We start from the raw sequence: 21,394 nt of genomic DNA on the forward strand, positions 1-21,394 counted from the left end.
GGACTCTGCCGTAGGTTCTGGCACTGATTCTTCTTCAGAGCTCTCAAAGCTAGAATTCAGTCCCTGATGATTCCCCAGCAATCCTGTCTTGCCTCCTCCCACAGATGCATTCTTTTTCTGTGCCAGAGCCAAGCGGGTTTTTGCTTTTAGTCCAGTGGCTGGCTGGTTTAATCTATTATGCCTCCCCATATTGACCTCTACCTCTAACAAGAAGTGAACAAAGCAAGAAGGAAAAAAGAAGAAAAGAGAAAAAAATAATAATTGCTGCTCCAATCCGAGCTTTCTTACTTGTCTACAAAAAGACAGTGCACAATGTCCTTATTGAAGCTTCTTTAGTTAAATTCCTCATTCCTTATTCCTTGTTTAGATTCAAGTCCTTAACTCGGACTGCCTCTGCCTCTCTTCTCCTCGCAGCACACCACCTCTCCTGCCCCTCCTGACCTCCTCACCTCTCACTTTTCACTCGACTTGTCAGATCATTTTAGAGTGTTCCGAGCATTTCAAAGCACCCAGCAGACAGATCTCTGTTCTTGATGAAAAAAAATCGCTCCTCTGCTCCACCGTCCCTTCGTTTATAAAATAGAATACAAAGCAGGCAAATGCCGGACTCCCACTCAGAAGTGGCAGCCTGGGCTCTTCTCCGCGGATTTTTCCGATGTTTTCTCGCAATATCTGCAGCGCCTGCACACGCTGCTATCAGAGCACGCCAGATCAGCAGCAAACCGTCGCCATAACCATTGGGGGGCGTGGTCACCTATCGGCTATCCGGAGGTGTGGTTCACCGGCATAGGCAATGTTTGTAAACTTATCAAGCAAATGAAAGAAATAACTCTACGTGATGGTAACATTTGGTATCAGAAAAAAATGACTAATTGTACCTCCTCATTTGTCATTTACAGGTTGAAATGCTCATGCACCCTCGTGTATATCGGTCTGACCATGAGGACGGTCACAAGGAAGGTCGAGGTGCGAATGCCGGAACAAATCGGCACCTTCACCGCCACCCACACATCACCAAAATGGCTCAACATTTCAGAGATATGGAACATGAACCAACGGATTTTGAAAGGACAATTCTGGAAAAATTAGACCAGGGCATAGCGGAGTGGAGCGGCTCTGGCAAAAAGAGAGGCTTGTAGGATTGTTTCTCAAAGTATTGATAAATATGGTCTGAATTGCCTTATTGAGTGGTATAGGATCAGACAGTGATTAGAGAACCATTTAATACATTGGGGAGTACAGCTATTGTTAGATTTTACAGGGACTTCTGGTTTGTTAATGTTTTTTTTGCAATTGCGTGCTAATGTTTTTTTGCTATTGAGGGCATCATTTATTAAGTTGCGGCCCATTGTCTCTTCATCCCTCTCTTTTTTTCTTTACCTCAATCTACATTCCTGTTTCACTTTCTGTCTTAGGACTATTACTATTATTTTTTTTAACTGGTTTCAGTTTAGACGGATTTGCTCTGGGGGCTGGTTTCCCTGCACGTCATAGTAGGGACTGACTCAAATCTAATACAACATTTGAATGTGGATGATCACTATATACAATTTGATTTACCCATTTTAAGGCATCGCGTGTTCGCCTCTTCTTATAACTATGATGATGGTTTGTCATAATGGTGCCCGATAATTACGAAGTTCTTCATTCTAAGATGACACCCTGCGGGAGCTGCTCTAGTTGCCTGTGCAGAATGTTCCAATGCAGAAAGCGTGACGCTTCCATTTAAGAAGTGGCGTGCCCAGGCAGCAGCAGGGATTCATCATTTATTAAGTTGCGGCCCATTGTCTCTTCATCCCTCTCTTTTTTTTTTACCTCAATCTACATTCCTGTTTCACTTTCTGTCTTAGGACTATTACTATTATTTTTTTTTAACTGGTTTCAGTTTAGACGGATTTGCTCAGGGGGCTGGTTTCCCTGCACGTCACAGTAGACTCTGACTCAAATCTAATACAACATTTGAATGTGGATGATCACTATATACGATTTGATTTACCCATTTTAAGGCATCGCGTGTTCCCCTCTTCTTATAACTATGATGATGGTTTGTCATAATGGTGCCCGATAATTACGAAGTTCTTCATTGTAAGATGACACCCTGCGGGAGCTGCTCTAGTTGCCTGTGCAGAATCTTGTGATGCAGAAAGTGTGACGCTTCCATTTAAGAAGTGGCGTTCCCAGGCAGCAGCAGGGATTCATCTTTACAGCGAAGTCGCCGGCACCACAGGTTAGATGCATGGCAAGAGGGAGGTATTCTGAATCACAGTTTATTGATCAACCGAAACAGAATTACAAAATTAATTAGGGTGAATAGTTAGCTCTTTGGGACTTTCTGGACCATTGCCCTTTGTTTATTCCTTACTTTTGAATTTGGAAATAATTGTTAGCTTTTAAATGAAACTATGCGTCATTGCGATAAGAAGCGTTGTTAGAAATTGGGTTTCTGGTTGGCAGAGATATGCACCCTGTTCAAGTGGGAACCACAATCCTAGTCAGGGTAAGGAAGATACTAAAATTTTACCCGTGCTCACCCTCTGGTAGCTTGGCACAGAGCAGTCAGGTCTATCTAAAGTGGCAATGTGTAAAGTATTTGTGCATCACAGGCACACACACACACACACAGTAACACAATGAAAACTCTACAAAAGGAGGGTTAGAAAGATGAGGAATACTTTCATAAATAAATTAAGACCAAAATGACAAAAATCCAATGAGTAGAAGTCAAGATATTACTTTTTAAAGAATAAAAAGAGTTCTAGCGCTTTGACACAACAAGAGCCTATGGGGAATATCTGGTTGTGCCGGACCGGGACAAAGGCAAGAGTTCAGGCTGCCCAAAATTGAGCACAGGCTGGCCACAGGACCCACGCAGTGCCCTGTGAGCAAAGTACCTTAATCCTTGTCACAGCACAAGATGCATTGATGATCCCCACACAGTAGGGGTGTTGCGCAGGGTTTCTCCACACAGATGCGGTGATTCATCGGGTCCATTGAGTGAAGCAACAGTTCTGAGTGCAGCAGTCCGGAATGCTACGCACTGGGTTAGTCCACGCTGGAGGGGCGATGTGTCTATCTTCTCCATGTAGTGGCAACAATGTGTTGAATCTGATGCAGTGGTTCCCTATGCAATGCGGTGGTTCAGAGTGCAATTCACCAATTTTAGTCCTACAGCATGGTTGATGCGCCGGTTCTACTCCAAGCAAACTGGAGATGCATTGATTTCTTTGTTGCAAGTATCAGGGTCTACTTCCAGTGCTACCCAGGCACAGGAGCAGGGGTATAGACTTTGGTATCCTAGAGTTACAAGCAACAGGACACAATACAACAAGTCCTTGGAGATTACTTCAGTTGCAAAGCAAAGTCCAGCTCTCCTCAGCAGGCTCAGAGAGCAGCAGGCAGCAGGGCAGCACAACTGGAAAGCAAGAATTCCAGGTCAGTTGTCCAGCAGAGTGAAAGTGTTTGATGCAGCACAGCTGTTCTTCTGAAAGCGTCTAGTTGTAGATCCAGAAGTGTCTGATTTGGTGGGGTCAGAGACCCAGTACTTATACCCAGCAGTGCCTTTGAAGTGCTGTTGACTTCAAAGAAGGGATTTTGAAGTGCACAAAGGCCATTTCCTCCCAGCCCTGACTCCAGATTATTAGTAGGGTGTAATCAGCCCTTTGTGTGGGAACAGGGAATTGCCTCTTGGCCTCATGGTAGTGAAATACTAATTTAGGTGTCTTCCAATACCAGAACTTGCCTACCTTTTACTTACACAGCACCCTGCCCTATGGGCAACCTAGGGCCTACCTTAGGGGTGACGTCAGTGTAACAAAAGAGAAGCTGAAGGCTTGGCAAAAGTTTTTAAATGGCAAGTAGAAGTGGCAGTAAAACTGCACCCACAGGCTCTGCAGTGGCAGGCGTGTGACATGTTTAAAGGGCTACTTGTGTGACTAGCACAATCAGTGCTGCAGCCCTAGTAGCATATCATTTACAGCTCCTGGGTATAAGGTATACACCGTTACAAGGTACTTACAAGTGGATTAAATATACCTATTGTGTATACACCAATGTTACCATGTTTAGAGGAGAAGCACTTGCACTTTACCACTGGTTAGCAGTGGTACAGTGCTCAGAGTCATAAGGCCCACAAACAGAATAAGCAAAAAGAGGAGGTAAGCAAGTAAAAAGCTTTGGGGAAGACCACCCTAAGGCTCACAGGTCTAACAAGTGTGTTTGTAACACAGCAAGAAGGAGTTCCCTCCTATGCCCGTTTATGCAACAGGACATTAACTCCACATAGGTGCCTTGGTGAATTGAAGAGCTCTTTTATCATGTGAAATGAGATGTGTATTCTGTGATGTCTGTTGAGCTAATTAACAATTTTGAGGTGGATTATCTGTCCTCCTAGCATGCTTCTAATAACAAAAAAGAAATGTGTTGCGGGTGGCAGCAATATATAAATGCAAACCTGTTTACCTCTTCTATCCCTCTGCTATCCTTCCTAATCCAAATAACAGACTAATATCCACTTCTCAAATTACTTTAATATTTCACTATACTAATCACCACTAATCCTTTATGAGTTCCGGAGTAGCGGGCTACTCGCCAAAAAAGCACTTCAACACCCCAAAAGGGGTAACAAGCACTATATAAATGCAAACCTTTTTCCCCTCTTCTATCCCTCCACTATCCTACTGAATCCAAATAACCATTCCATCACTCAAATTACTTTCATATTCCACTACACTAATTCAACACTAATCCTTTATGGGTTCCTCAGTTGTGTGCTAATCGCCGAAAAAGCGTTTCGGTGCCTCATCAGGGGTATTAAGCGCTATATAAATGCAATTACAATACAATATAATACATCCAATGTATCCTCTGGTAGTACACTCCTGGGGAACGTTTGGTAAATATTAATTTTGTCAAAAAATCTTTTGTGTGACACCATGTTCCATATATTGTGTGTACTATTTTTTGACCACCCTAACTGTCCTTTTGTTTCTTTTTGCTTCTCTCTCTCTTTTTGTTTCTAGATGTGGTGAAAAATGGGTTTTTGTTTGGCCCTCTGGCCCTGATGAAGTTGCCTTAAGATAAAGTGGCAATGAAACATGTTGGCCTTTCATAATTATCGGTCGGAAAAATGAGTTTGTGTTTTTAATTATGTGCCAGAGCCTGGGCGATTATGTAAATGAATGACACAGTTCCCTGTACACATTTTTAGTTTGATATTGAGTGTAAGGTTTGCACTCTATGTATGTTTATCAGATGGCCTGTCTTATACACCACTAGCAGGGTGTTTCTTCCAGGGATATTGTAAATGATGTATTACCTCTCTCCAGAGTCAGATGAAGATACTGACTGAGAGTCACAGTGTTGTTTTTGGTGTGATTTGCGAGTGCCTTTCCTGCAAATAGGAGCTCCGTCAATGATGGAAAGCAGGCGCTAGCGGTATTGTTAACCAATGGGTCCTGGTGGAAGCTTACGTGAGGCGACTCTTATTTTCTTTTGTTTCTTATAGCTGAGAAAGTATGCACCTACTTTAACATCAATCTTTTTGGGTTGTAACGCCCTCATTTTTTTGGGAACCAGATGTTTACACTTGTTAGGCCCCATACACTCAAGTTCTATGGCTGGGGCATCCATTCACTTGTGAACAGAAAAAAGTCTTGAAGGCTGTGGGGAAACTGGGGTCTTTCGTATTATGTACTCCCTTGGCCAGGCCTATTGGCTTTGCAATGCTTGCAGATGTTTAGTGGTCAATTAACAAAGGCAAGTAAGAATACATAATAGAGGAGTATAGAAATACTGGTAGTATTCCAAAACGCCTCAGAGGGATTTGCTGTTGTAAGAGCACAAGTAGGTTTCATGAGTATGATAGTAGGTACTGTGAGTGATTTAAAACACAACATTAAAGGAGTCAAAGGTGTAGATGGCAGAATAAAAAACAAAACATTAAAAATAGGAGAGGCGCCTAGTCATAGCGTCTCTGACTAATAATGTTTTGCTAGCTGTGCACAGCATAAACTTTATTGATGAGATTTCTAAAAAGCAGCATGCCCTCACTCCGCGTGGATAAACTAAAATAAAAAAAAGTAAAATAATAAACTGTGCACAAACAAGGAAAGATGCTTGTAATGGTAATGTGCTGGAATGTTTTAGCACCTCTTTGGTTCCTCCTATCCTCTTCTGGCTACGTTTAGCACTCTGCTGCCAAATCAGAGCAAACAGAGCGCCTATCTCTACATCAGTGTTAGTGTATCAGTAAGTGCAAAAATACAATATTTGTTCTGGGATGCCCCTAAATGAGGCACGCAGTCTCACACTGCACCAGGCGTATTAAGGGTCTCATGGCCCCACCGAAATTCTGAGATCCGCGTGAACGCCGAAGATCTGACCTGGTTCACCTTGAAACTCTGGCTGCTGGAAGCATTCAGATATCCAGGTGAATCTCTGTGGCAATATCAGAAATTAACTACCGGCGAAAATGGGCTGGAAATGTCTCATTCCTAACTCAATCTTAATTTAAGGGAACCCTCGGGGACTCACTAGTAATCCCTCAATAACTTCCACCCCTAGAGTTACCAGTACTCCTGTTATCGATACCACCAGTGGGGAGGAGTTACCAGAAGGATTACCAGGACTCTGAAGCAAGTTACCCACCATCCTAAGTGGCATAGATGTCCTGCAGTCACACAGCGCTGGTGATTAAAGTCAGCCTGCCTCATTACTGAAATGACTCTTTAAACCTTGGCAGGCATTACCCTGTTTTGTTTGAATAGTATGCAATAGTATAACATAGTTTGAATAGGATCTACTCTGCTGACAGCTGCCATTAGCCCTGTTATCTCTCCTGAAAGGGAGCTGGACAGGCCCGAGCCTGCCTGGCTGATGAGTCCCTCTTTGTACTGTCTGAATACAATGGCGCTTAGCATCAAAACATTCTTGTACGATTATGCTGTAAAGACTTAAGAACAAATTAAACATTTGCATTTCTATTCTTGTACTTTAAGAATGAACATGTTAATTAACTAAAAATGTCACTTACACAAGTCTTTACTGTATCCCCATTTGACAATGCACCAAACAGAAAGTTAACGAACTACTTATCTTTATGGAAAACAAAATATTCTTTTCCAGGTACATGTTAGTGGATTTCATTTCACGAGGGGTAATAAGTTAAGATAATAAACATTAACATTAAATGAGATTGTCCGCGTCATAGCGCAAAAACAAAGCAGAATTTTGCAGGTTAAGATCATAAATTTGCCAATTTAGTGGAGGTCTAATCGTGATTTTCTGAAATATTACTTACTATAAATCCTTATGCTTCTTTCCATTTCCCATTCTTTGTAGTACCCGCCTATTGCTAGCAGAGAAGTTTTTTAAATGGTCCGTGAGGTTAGTGCACAATAAGAAGATTTGGGACCTCATGGACAAGTTTTTGATGCAGGGCAGAGCAGTACGAGCCTCATTCAGTACGAGCCTCAGTCACTGGGACTGCTGCCGCATTCTGTCAGTTACCCGCCCACATACCTGGCAGTCCAACCACCAGATCAAGATGTGAGCGCTGAGACCACTGTCAGACTGCCGCCACCAACAGGATCCCAGATCCTGCAGCGGTGGGGAAAATGGTGATCAATGGAAGCGGTACCGGCATCTGCACCGCCGCTGTGATTATGATCTGCCTTTCCACCATGCTTCCATGGCTGGGACACCATCATTTGAAGGTCAGCGGAAAAGCAGGTAAGGGGCCATAAATAGGGCCCCAGGGCAAATTAGCTCATGGGGACTGTGGCATGTTGTGCCCCTTATGTTTGCACTGTAGTACACGCACTGTGTGCCATGCCGGACATGGTGCATTGCAATGGTGCGTCTGACATGCAAGAGGCGCTGCATTGCGATGGCATTTGCTTCAGGCTATGTGTCAAAAGGAAAGGGCAGGAATGCATTGTATAATATACGCCACCTTCCTGCCCTTTCCCACTGCGCTGGTGCCGTTTTGGCTGGTTTTCACAAATGCAGGCACCCTTGCACCATGATGTGTTGTAGGAATGATTGTTTTTATACAGGAAAGGCCTGTTGATCAATTACAGTAAGATGCAGGTCTCGACAAAGCCACTCGCCCGCTCGCATCTGCCTGACCGGCGCCTTAATCGAAGGGATCCCGCCTGCTCTTGGCGGACTTGGGGGTTCAGCTTCCACAGTCCCCGATAGACCCACCGTCCCCAGCGCCTGGACCCTCGCCTGGCTTGCAGGACGGGGGGCTCCCGCGCCACAGAGCCCGCCGGACATAGCTCAAGCCCGGGCCGGTCCCAGCTTCCGAACCCTAGCTAGGCCGGGGATAGCTCCCTAGGCCCGATGGACCCCAGCGCCCGATCCTCGGCTGGCTTGCAGGATGGGGGGGCACCAGCACCCCGGGGACCTCTGGACGGAGCTCAAGCCCTGGGCCCAGTCCCAGCTTCCGAACCCTAGCCAGGCCAGGGAGAGCCTCTCAACGCCCCGATGGCCCCCAGCACCCAGACCCTCGGCTGGCTTGCAGGATGGGGGGGCACCAGCACCCCGGGGACCTCTGGACGGAGCTCAAGCCCTGGGCCCAGTCCCAGCTTCCGAACCCTAGCCAGGCCAGGGAGAGCCTCTCAACGCCCCGATGGCCCCCAGCACCCAGACCCTCGGCTGGCTTGCAGGATGGGGGGGCTCCATCACCCCGGGGGACCCCAGACAGAGCTCAAGCACTGGGCCAGGTCCCAGCTTCCGAACCCTAGCCAGGCCAGGGAGAGCATCACAAGGCCCGATGGACCCCAGTGCCCAGACCCTCGGCTGGATTGCAGGACGGGGGGCTCCAGCACCCCGGGGCCCTCCAGACGGAGTTCAAGCCCTGGGCCCAGTTCCAGCTTCTGAACCCTGGCCCGGCCAGGGAGAGCCTCCCTGGGCCCCGGTGGACCCCCGTCCCCAGTGCCCAAACCCTAGGCTGGCTTGCAGGATGGGGGGCTCCCGCACCCTGGTGCCCGCCGGTTGGAGGTCAAGCCCCGGGCCCAGCTTCCGAACCCTAGCCAGGCCGGAGAGAGCCTCTCTTGGCCCGATGAATGCCCAAAACTTCGGCTGGCTTTCAGGATGGAGCTGAAGGGGCCCGTGCCCAGCTTCCGAACCCTAGCCCGGCCGGGGAGGGTCTCCCTAGGGACCCGGTGGCCCCCTGTCCCCAGCACCCGGACCCTCAGCCGGAAACAAGGAGGGTTAAGCCCAGGCCACGTGCTGTCCCTGACGGCCTGCCCGGGGAGCCCATTTTTCTTGACTATTAAGCCCCCACATAGTGGAGGCTTACAGAACTTTGGGGAGGGACAAAAGTTGGAGTTAGCCCGGCAGACAGTCCGCAGGGCCATCTGGTCACCCAGCCCGCAGGGCCATCTGGTCACCCTGCCCGCAGGGCCATCTGGTCACCCTGCCCGCAGGGCCATCTGGTCACCCTGCCCGCAGGGCATCTGGTCGCGCAGCCATGAGACCAGATGGCCCGGGACCTCCCAGCACCCAGATGGCCTGGGAGGGTGCCGTACCTAGTCGCCCTTGCAATCCGATGAGGGTGGCCAGGCGCCCCAAGGCAGCCGCTCAGCTCTCTGCTGCTCACCTCCCTGCTCGACTTGCCCGGGGAGCAGCCGCCCAGCCGGCCCAGGCCATCTGGTCACCCTGCCAACCCGCAAGGGATGGTGGGCCCCATCCCCGCACGCCGGTTGGGCATGGACGGGAGGGGGAGGCCCCCGTGCTGGAGGGCACGTATTGGAGGGGGCCTCTCACAGGCCCGCATTACCCCCTTCGCGTCCCTCCCGCCGGCCCGGCTGCAGAGGGACCCCCCCGGGTGTGGTGGAGGAGGGCGTTTGTGGGCGCCCACGCACGGAGAGACAAAAGCTTGGCTCAGAGGATGACTTTCAATAGATTGCTGTGAGGTAGCTGCTCTGCTACTTACGAAACCCTGACCCAGAATCAGGTTGTCTACGAATGATTTAGCACCGGGTGCCCCATGAACATGCGTTGCTCTAAGGGCGATGGAGGCGGCCCCCTTCCGTCAGCGCTCCGGTCCCCAAGCAAGCGGCTCTACGCACCGGCCCCCCGAGGGAGGCCGGCTATCCCAGGCCAACCGAGGCTCCACGGCACTGCGGTATCGTTACGGATTAGGGGGGATTTTGACATAATCAGTCATAATCCCACAGATGGTAACTTCTCCCCATTGGTTCCTCAGCCAAGCACATACACCAAATGTCTGAACCTGCGGTTCCTCTCGTACTGAGCAGGATTACTTTTGCAACAACACATCATCAGTAGGATAAAACCAACCTTTTGCGCGACGGTCTAAACCCAGCTCACATTCCCTATTAGTGGGTGAACAATCCAACGCTTGGTGAATTCTGCTTCACAATGATAGGAAGAGCCGACATCGAAGGATCAAAAGCGACGTCGCTATGACTGCTTGGCCGCCACAAGCCAGTTAGCCCTGTGGTAACTTTTCTGACACCTCCTGCTTGAAACCCAAAAAGTCAGAACGATCATGAGGCCCCGCTTTCACGGTCTATATTCATACTGAAAATCGAGATCAAGCGAGCTTTTGCCCTTCTGTTACATGGGAGGTTCTGTCCTCCCTGAGCTCGCCTTAGGACACCTGCGTTATCGTTTGACAGGTGTACCACCCAAGTCATACTCCCCACCTGCCACTGGCCTTGGAGCGGGTCGGGCCTTAGAGCCAGAAGCGAGAGCCCCACGGGCCTCGCCACCCGCCTCATCGGGTAAGTGAAAAAACGATGAGTAGTGGTATTTCACCAGTGGCCCGAGGGCCTCCCATTTATCCTACACCTCTCATGTCTCTTTACAGTGCCAGACTGGAGGCAAGCTCAACAGGGTATTCTTTCTTCGCTGATTCCGTCAAGCCCGTTCCCTTGGCTGTGGTTTTGCTAGATAGTAGGTAGGGACAGTGGGAATCTCGTTCATCCATTCATGCACGTCACTAATTAGATGACGAGGCATTTGGCTAATCTGTACCACCTCGTGGTGGCTCATTCTGGGTTATTATGCTGCCCATCAGCGTCAATTCGGTTTTGCTTCCAGCAATACAACATTTTTTCGCTCTGGAGTACAGCCACACTGAACGCTGTTCTCACTGGAACTGGGATCACATGTAGGCCAGAAATAGTACACATTGCAGTACTATTCCAACAATTTTAAGATTGTCTACAAACATTTCTGAGGATTAAAATATAATTAGCAGGACATCAATAATCAATGTGTGATAATTATGTGAATGCGATTATTTGAGACCTATTCATCATTCAAGACTTTTCAAAAAGTACGATGTACACACTATATCTATATTGTTATAAGCACACATATATAAAACCAAAATACACATCTACAAATTACACATCTAATTAGAAAAAGCACATCTAGAAAAATTCACATCTATAAAATTCACATCTATACTAACTCTTATATAAACCTATGTGTTAAAACATTATGTTTTATAAGGGTGACATGTGTGCTGCATGAAAGTGTACATCTCAGTATAAGTTTGATACTCAATTGTCCATGAATACTTGGCACATTTTAAGAGTGTCCATTAAAGTAGTCAGGCAAACATTTTTCTTGAATGGAAATGCCATTTGTAGACCTAAATCAGCCAGAACAACATCATTACATTGAGGCCAGATACCACGACATCCTACGATAAAGCCATGAATTTTAACAGTTTTGCATTTTGTGAGATCTTTGATTTGCTGTGACAGATCCTGATAGTATTTCACTTTACTCTCAAACGCTAATTCAAGGGAATTCTGAGAATTTTCATAACGAATTGAAACATCAATCACTACAGCTGTACCATTTTTGGTAAACACTACATCTGGTTTTCGTAATTCTCCTTGATTGTTCTTAACATGAGGTTCCATATATGCCATCCAACCACACCTTTTTGCTCTATCAATGAGCAATTCCAGAATTTTGTTATGTTTTTTTAACCTAATGTCCTTAGTTTTAGCTCTTAATATCAAAGCAGCTATGTACTGGTTTTCTTTCATTTTGTTATGCTTGCTGATCCAGAAGTTTGAGGTTGAAATACTTGCTAAGTATTTTATACCATCACCTTGGACAGGGAGATTTGCCCATTTCTCAAACTCTTCTTTTCTCCAATCATCTGTTGCTGACAAATTCAAATCATAGCTCAGAAAGCTACTGTCTAAAATGTTGAGTTTGTGCGTTTTGATTATGTTATCAATATTTACATTTATATTTTATCCTCCATACATGAATGAATGTGCTATGTACAGGTCTGGAGCTGCCCTGAGATACAATAAACTATTGACTTTATTGAGACCAATTTCTGTACATAGTTTTGGTATACTGAGGCCCCCAAATGATCTTTTCGAATATAGGAGACCATCACATGTGTATGCAGAAAGGTGTAGAAAGTGTTTGACATACTTTTTTATTATTTGATCAAGAACATTCAACGATTTTGCTTCTCTTCCTGTCATTTCTAATTGGAATGATAGTTTAGGTACCAAGTACTGACACAACATTTCAATTTTCTGCGTGCGCTTAAGTGGTAGATTATCAAGTTTTTGAGCCCAATTGACAAGAACCTCATTAATTTTGTTGTTGCTTGTATGACCAGTGTGTGGATCAAAGTTCAATCCGAGGTATCTCTCACTTTCTCCTGGATGAATATTTTCAATATTTTCTTTTTCAAATTGCCATGGTTTACAGTTGTTAATCAATATTTTATCTTTATGGTGACTGATATAAAATCCATGTGTCTTTTTTACATTCAGTTTTAATCCTGTAGCTTTACTGAACTTTTCAATGATCTTCAGATTTGTACTCATTCCTTCCCAGGTACTGCTGAGTACTGCAATGTCACCGGCAAAGGCGAGAGCGGTGATTTGCTCAATAAGACCATTTGATCCAAATGTGAAGCCCTTGCCATTTTTCTGAAGATCACAGATCAGAGGATCAATGGCAATGTTAAATAGTAGTGGGGATAGAGAGTCACCTTGTTTGACCCCAGATTTCATTGTTATTTCAGGAGTTGCTTCGTTGTTCTTTCCCTTGAAAGATGTTGTTGAGTTAGTGTATAAGTCTTTTATTATGTCTCTGATGTTTGATGGAACTTTTTGCCTTGCGAGACTCTGTATAATGTGACCATGGCTGACAGAGTCGAAGGCTTTTGATATATCAATAAACACAACTGCTAATGAGTGACTGTTTTTTCGTGCCCCTTTTATGATATTTTGCAGGAGAGTCAGATTCTCGAGACAACCTCTCACCTTCATGAAGCCTTTTTGTCTCGTATTCAATTCAACAAAAGATGAGAGTCTTATAGTTAATATTTTTGTGAATAACTTCATGAATGCAGTACCGATGGTAATTGGACGCCAGTTACTGATTTTTATAAGTTCACTAATGGGTACATTCTTGGGTATCAAAATTGATTGGTTCTTTTTGATAATTTCTGGTACTCTTCTCATCAACAACCAAGACGATAAAACTCTGGGCAGCAGTCTTGGTTGCCTGCTGTGCACTTTATATAAGTCATTCAGATCTATCTTATCAGGCCCACTGCTTTCTTTAGATTGGAACTCTCAAATGCATGAGTTATTTCGAGCAGTGTTATTTCTTTGTAAAGATTTCTAATTTCATAGTCCTCTGGTATCCGATCAATCGGCATGAATTTAGGGTTCTTCTTGTTTTCTTTTTCAATTATGCTTTTGTAATATTGAAAGATTTCATCAGCACTGATTTGGCAAGTGGCATCTTCTGCCCCATCAGTAATAATCCTGGCAATTTTCTTTTTGTCTTTTTTAAACATTGCCTGGTATTCTCTATAGCTGCCCTTTGCTTTTGCATAGTTTTTCTTTGTGTCTGATTAAGCCTTCCGTTTTTCTTGTCTTTTTTTGTTATCTTGTTTCCTTCTGAGGCATTCTGGTGCTCATCTTGAGCAGAGTTCATAGGCTCATTATTGATTTCACTTGTTGGTTCATTTGTTGTTACACGTGCTAGAGCAGGACTTATATCAGTGGTGTTTTCTGCGATATAAGTCACTACTTCATCCATCAGATCCATAGCAGCATCGTGTTGCTCTACGTTTTGAGTGTACTTCTCGATTTCTGATATTCTGTCTTCCAGTTCATCAAAGTTCTTGATTTTTTGTGCTCGTTTTCGATTGATAAAGTCTCTGTGCTTTTCTGTTGTTACTTCCACTGTAACCTCTGGTTCATCGCAAGAGTCATTTTTAGAAACATTTGATGCTTGCAGTACATCTTTTGCAGATTTTTTGCTTTTATCTCTTCTCTCTTTTTTTTCTGAAATTTGTTTTCTGTTCTTGTTGTCAAAATGCGGAACCATCAGCGCATTAATATTCCTTTTATTTTCATATACTTTTTCCAATTCTGCTAGTAGCAGTATTTCTTCCTGTGACCATAATTTTGACGGTTTGCTGCTTGTAAGCGCTGCTAGTCTAGCCTCATATTACGCTCTTGGATGCGCATGCCGAGCATGTTGAGAAACACCAATTTTTGTTCCAAATTTGAGGTCACAGAAGCTGCACAGGAATGGCGAGTAATAAAAAGGGGGAAACCCAATATACCCTTGTAGGTTTGGGCAATGCTATAATCAAGTAAAAGGAACCTGCAAGGGATTTTGTTTAAGTAGAATAATTTATGATGAATTATATGATTTAATCTGAAGGTGTCACTCCAACCAGAGATGACTACGTAGTGTCAATAGACAACAAAGCTGCAAGGCAAACAGATGGAAAAAGGAAAAAACAACACGGGAGAACTTGGGTATTTAGAAAAGGTCAGCCTTATTTAGACATTAAATATTAAAGTAGGGTACAGAATAAAAGTAAATATTTACAGCAACAAATTTATGCAAAGAAGCCAAAAACACATTGTGCTAACAATACATAAAAGATGACTATTCCAAATGTAATGATGAAAGTCACAAATCAAACAATAAGAATACGCAACTCTCAAAGAAATTAATTTCCACTTGGAAATAGATGTGATAGTCGACGTTTCGGTCTGTTCAGGTTTCGTCTTTCAGACCATCTTCAGGACAGTAAATTTTGGTGCTGTCTGATGAACCCTAATGTTTAAACATGAAAATATCCATAAATATAAACATTTGCGAAAAAACACAATTTAATAAAGAACCAAGGACCCGTGTGTAAAGGAATATAGTGCACCTCATAAAATATGCACAAACCAGAAGGAGTGAATGACACCATCACCTTGACTAATGTTTAAATCGAGGGGGGGAGGGGGCGGGGGAGCTTTGAATTAGCAAAATTATTCAAAGAAGCTAAATGGATGCTTACACTTAAGTGAGAGTGAATCACTATCTGTATCAATAATTGTAATTTTAAAACGTTATCTGCAGCAGCAGCTGTCTGAAAAAGAAATCAGTAATGTTTAAGTTGCCTCACATTTAGCTGTCATAAAACTAAGCTGTTCAAGAGGCTGTGTTTATAAGCAAATTACCTAGATGGCGATTCCGAAAATGCAGAAAATTATCGGTGAGCAAATCCTTTATTTATTCTGAAGTTGCAGTCAATTATCGATGCACAAATGCTTATTTTGTTCTGCGACGATATGACACTGTGTTCTAGAAAATCAAAAAAGACCCATGGGTCAAACAGTGTGAACCTACAGGATAAGCACCTGTGAGGTCAAACAAACGTCAATTGCATATAGCACGCATGTCTAAGCAACTCTAACAGGATCATAGGTTGCCGTGTTTTACGGCTAGAAAAGGGGGGGAATTAATCTCGTGTCAGTGGACAGCTTCTTCACTACAAGTAGATGGTATAAATATTTTCCGGAGATTTTCTTTGTGAGACACCAGTGCATTCATCAGGTAGGATAAGATAACAATCTTAACACATTTTTTCGAGCCCATTTAAAGTTAAATATTTTGGAGCCAAAATGATCACCCAATTGCTCACCGACGGCTTTACGTAATGGTGCCTGTCCGTCGAGACGAATGCCTTTTCTAGTTTTCAACCCCTTAATAATACACCTGCATAACTTGATTAACTTATATCGATGTCGTTTATTGCATAACTCCAGTGTCACGAAGGCAATATATCTTTTGCCTCACTCGTCCACCATAAATCAACTTTCGGACGGCGGACTCAGGTTTATACCATCTACTTGTAGTGAAGAAGCTGTCCACTGACACAAGATTAATTCCCCCCTTTTCTAGCCGTAAAACATGGCAACCTATGATCCTGTTAGAGTTGGCTAGACATGCGTGCTATATGCAATTAACGTTTGTTTGACCTCACAGGTGCTTATCCTGTAGGTTCACACTGTTTGACCCATGGGTCTTTTTTGATTTTCTAGAACACAGTGTCATATACCCAAGTTCTCCCGTGTTGTTTTTTCCTTTTTTCCATCTGTTTGCATTGCAGCTTTGTTGTCTATTGACACTACGTAGTCATATCCTGTTGGAGTGACACCTTCAGATTAAATCATATAATTCATCATAAGTTATTCTACTTAAACAAAATCCCTTGCATGTTCCTTTTACTTGATTATAGCACAGGAATGGCAGCTCTCCTTTTTGAGGTCTTCCTTTACATTTGGCATAATGGCATGCAATATTGTGGTATTCGGCTTCTTTGTCACATTTTGAACAGTACATTTTGAGATAGAAGCCTTTGTGCTTGTTGGAGACATGTTTTCTCAGTTCTTTAAAAGTTCCCAATATGTCTCCACACAAGTCACATTTATATTTTTCATTTGGGTGCTTCCAATAAGTGACTTTTTTTGTGTAATCACTTTTCTTTGTTACTACATCTTTGCTGACCTCGTACACATCGGGAAGATTTTCAAATTTTGCTGTACCAATGTCATTCTTGGCTGAGGTGGCTACAAACTCGATGGATTTGCTGAGGTCTACTGTTGTGTCTTCTTCTGCTATAAGGGGTGAACTAGGGCCTATATCGTGATCTGAATCGTTGTTATTTGTTGCATTGTTGGAAGCTAGTGCTGGTTTGTCAAATTCGGTGAGGAGGTTAATGATTTCTGGGAAAGACAGCACCTCCTTACGCCATCTTAACTGGGTTTTTATTCTCCAGGAACTACCCCATCTGGAATTGGGTTTGTTTGCTTCGCCATTTCTCACTATCACACTCGCTGCCATGATAAAAACTTGTTTGGCCTGTCTCTAAATGCTTCTCTATGCAGAGTCTAGCACTTCAGAGGCAGTTACCGGCGGGACCACTGGGAGGTATACCCGTTTACCTGCGCTTCATTGAATTTCTTCACTTTGACATTTAGAGCACTGGGCAGAAAATCACAACGTGTCAACACCCGTCTCGGGCCTTTGCGATGCTTTGTTTTAATTAAACAGTTGGATTCCCCTGGTCCGCACCAGTTCTAAGTCAGCTGCTAGGAGCCGGCCAAGGCAGAACGCCGGCACGTGCCCCCGGGGAGGGGGCACGGGGAGAGGCGACCACCACAGCTGGGGCGATCCACAGTAAGGGCCCAGCTCGTGTCCAGAGTCGCCGCCGCCCCGGAGGGAGGTGCCTCGTCCAGCCACAGCATGCGCCCAGCCCGGCGTCGTGCCCCAGCCCGACCGACCCAGCCCTTAGAGCCAATCCTTATCCCGAAGTTATGGATCTACCCTGCCGGCTTCCCTTACCTACATTGTTCCAACATGCCAGAGGTTATTCACCTTGGAGACCTGCTGCGGATATGGGTATGGCCCGGCGCGAGATTGTCACCATCTCCCCTGGATTTTCAAGGACCAGTGAGAGCTCACCGGACGCTGCCGGAACCGCAACGCTTTACAAGGCTCGGGTCCCTCTCTCGGGGCGAAACCATTCCGGGGCGCCCTGCCCTTCACAAAGAAAAGAGAACTCTCCTAGGGCTCCCGCTAGCATCTCCGGGATCGTTTGCGTTATCGCACTGAACGCTGCGAGGGCGCCCGTCTCCGCCACTCCGGGTTCGGGGAGTTGAACTCGACTCCCTTTCGATCGGCCGAGGGCAATGGAGGCCATCGCCCGTCCCTTCCGAATGGCGCTCGCCCATCTCTTAGGACCGACTGACCCATGTTCAACTGCTATTCACATGGAACCCTTCTCCACTTCGGCCGTCAAAGATCTCGTTTGAATATTTGCTACTACCACCAAGATCTACACCTGCGGTGGCTCCACCTATGCCCTCGCCCCGGGCTTCCGTGCACACCACAGCAGCCCTCCTACTCATCGTGGCTTAGCCCCGCGGCTCTCAACGCCAGCAACGGCCGGGTAGGGGCCTGACGCTCCAGCGCCATCCATTTTTGGGCTAGTTGATTTGGCAGGTGAGTTGTTACACACTCCTTAGCGGATTCTGCCTTCCATGGCCACCGTCCTGCTGTCTATATCAACCAACACCTTTTCTGGGGTCTGATGAGCGTCAGCATCGGGCACCTTAACCCGGCGTTCGGTTCATCCCACAGAGCCAGTTCTGCTTACCAAAAGTGGCCCACTAGGCACTCGCATTCCATGCTCGGCTCCAAGCCAGCGAGCCGGGCTTCTTACCCATTTAAAGTTTGAGAATAGGTTGAGATCGTTTTGGCCCCAAGACCTCTAATCATTCGCTTTACCAGATAAAACGGGGGGCTCCGAGCGCCAGCTATCCTGAGGGAAACTTCTGGGGGAACCAGATACTAGATGGTTCGATTAGTCTTTCGCCCCTGTACCCAGGTCGGACGACCGATTTGCACCTCAGGATCGCTACGGACCTCCACCAGAGTTTTCTCTGGCTTTGCCCTGCCAGGCATAGTTCACCATCTTTCGGGTCCTATCACACACGTTCATGCTCCACCTCCCCGACAGAGCAGCATGCGCCGGCCCTCACCTTCATTGAGCCACAGGGTTTTGCTCGGCCCTCCGACTCGCGCACCTGTTAGACTCCTTGGTCTGTGTTTCAAGACAGGTCATATGGGTAACCGACGTCACCGCAGACCCCTGGTGCCTGGCGTGGGCCTCCCCACCAGGCGGCTCAACGCGGTCAGGGCGCGCTGAGAACAGTCTGCCCCAGTCGACAGTCGCGCCGGGAGCAGGGGGCCCCGTCCCCCCTTCAACCGCCCGGCGCGCCCCCAGGGGAGGGCGGGGAGGTGGTCAAATCTCCCTCGGCCCCGCGGTCATGATGAAGCTGCTGGTGGAGTGGATCCAGAACTTCCAGGCCACTGGCCATGTTGAATCCTCCGGGCGGACTGCACGGACCCCACCCATTTACCTCTCGACGGTTTCACACCCTCACTGCCAAAGGCCCGGGCTGGGGTTCTGTTGTGCTCAGGGAGCCTCCCCTTGCTTGGCTGAGTTCAGGAGCTCCGGCCGGGGCCCCTGAGGCCGGGTTACGGGTGACCGACGAGCAGCCCTTCTCAAGTGGCAGGGTGGCCTGAAAGAGAAAGGGGGTGCAGGCCTGTGAGGGGACCCCAGCTCCTCTTGGTGGGAGGCATGCGGGATGGGCTCTTCCCTTCCGGCGCCTCCGACCCGGGCGAGGGTGGGCTGATCGCCAGCCCGCCGGCATGGCTCGGGCCGCCCGGCAACAGACGGCTGACTTGCAGGTGGAGCAACCCTTCCTTGTTGCCAGGTACCCGGTTTGACCTGGTCCTGTGCGGCTGGGCCAATGGGTTTGAAGACTCACGCGGTCCCTCCCACTTACCCTGGGAGGGACCGGCAGCTGTGGGGCTGCCTGATCCCATCGCACCGGGAGCCCCCTTCCTTGCCCATGGGTGGGTGGGGGGGACTCCCAGGCCGAGCGCCTGGCAATGTTTTTTTCTCCCAACAGTGCAGTCTGACTCCCAGAGGGGAAGCCTTGCCGGCACAACGGAACCCTGTCCTGGGCCTTTGGCAGTGTGGCAGGCTGGGGAACGGGGCCCAGGGCCGGAGTACCCGACCCAGGCACAGAGGAAGCCTCCCCGGGCCCGACAGACAGCATCCCGGGCACCCTGCCATGCGGCCAGACCGAGGATGGAGCCTGGAGTGTGAAAGGCACCCTCCCCTGGGCCCCTGGAGCTCCTGAACCCAGCCAAACAAGATAGGCTCTCCAGGCACAACAGAACCCCGTCCCGGGCTTTGGCAGAGCAGAGGGGACCCAGGGCGCGGAGGAGCCCGACTTCCTGGAGCCCTCGCTGTGATTGGGGAGGCAAATGGCCCCTCATCAGGACTTCCAGAGCAGCCTGGCCATCTGGTCGCCCCATTGGAAAGCATTGCGTGCGACCAGATGGCCGGGACCGATAGGACTCCCAGCTGCCCACTCTGAGCCTTCACGGTAGGGCTCCCGCCTGTCCTAGCAGGGCTCGGGGGCCGCACGTCCCAGGGACTCAGAGACCCCAGCTGTGTCCCAGGCATGGGGCTGCTCACCTTCCTGGGCCAACGTTGAGGCTACTGGGCCCGGACATGCAGGAGAGGCAAACGGGTGAGTGGATTTTGAGAGCCCTGAGATGGTAAATAATTTCCAAGATCCAAAGTTCTTTTGTGCTTTATAAGCAGAATGCGCCGTTTTAATTATTCATTCCAAGGCAAGAAAATCTGCTATAGCAGTTCTGGGACCGCAAAGACCTCTCTCAATTCTTTACAGAATATTATAATTACAGGACCACAACAAGATTTTCTTGCCTTGAAAAAGCCGTCTGCCTTCTGGCCAATAGGGTGAAACGCATGTAAGCTGTTCTCTGTGTAATTGTACTGTTGGAATGAATAATTAAAACATCACCTTTTGCTTAAAAAGCACAAAAAGAACTTTGGATCTTGGAAATTATTATCCATCTTACTGTAATTGATCAACAGGCACAGACCTCCCTATGGACTTTAATCAATACAAATGAACATGGGCAAGCTAATCAGCTGCCATAAATCATTAGCTCCCTGTGAATGAAAGAAATATGCTCAGGAAAGTACTCCTGATGCAGAAATATCTCCTAGGGCCTCATTATGATGTTGGGCGGATAGCCACCGACAAGGCGTCGGTAGTGGTTCGCCTGACATCCAGGGCAACGGTCTGGCGGTCGGAGCGCTGAGAGTGGGGGAAAGACCACCTCCTCCGACAGGATCCAGGATCTTGTCAGGGCAGCAGTAGGAATCCTATCCTATCCCTACAATGGAGGCGGTGCCTGCACAGGCACAGCCGTAGGGATTAGAAGGCCCCCATGGGCCCCCATGGGCCACTGAAATGTGGCCCTGCGAGCACATGTAGTGCCCCCCACGCACACTCATGCACCGTGTGCCAGGCACCACACGGTGCCTGTCACACAGTGCATGAGTTTGCACAAAGTGCTCAAGAACACTGCATCTTGTACTGATGACCTTTTCAAGGGCCACAGCACAAGCCTCAGTATTATTGAACACTTTCCAATTGCCGCGTTGGTGGTTATATCG

The 21,394-nt window shown here is 47.0% G+C and overlaps 1 protein-coding gene across 1 annotated transcript in view; it reads right to left on the reverse strand.

The window, feature by feature from the left end:
* Nucleotides 1-21,394, reverse strand: part of SPATA1 (spermatogenesis associated 1) — a 451,261-nt gene that overhangs the window by 278,090 nt on the left and 151,777 nt on the right. The gene's annotated exons all lie outside the window — the stretch shown is intronic.

The sequence above is a fragment of the Lissotriton helveticus genome, chromosome 1_1 (genome assembly GCF_964261635.1).
Source record: "Lissotriton helveticus chromosome 1_1, aLisHel1.1, whole genome shotgun sequence".
Classification (NCBI taxonomy): domain Eukaryota; kingdom Metazoa; phylum Chordata; class Amphibia; order Caudata; family Salamandridae; genus Lissotriton; species Lissotriton helveticus.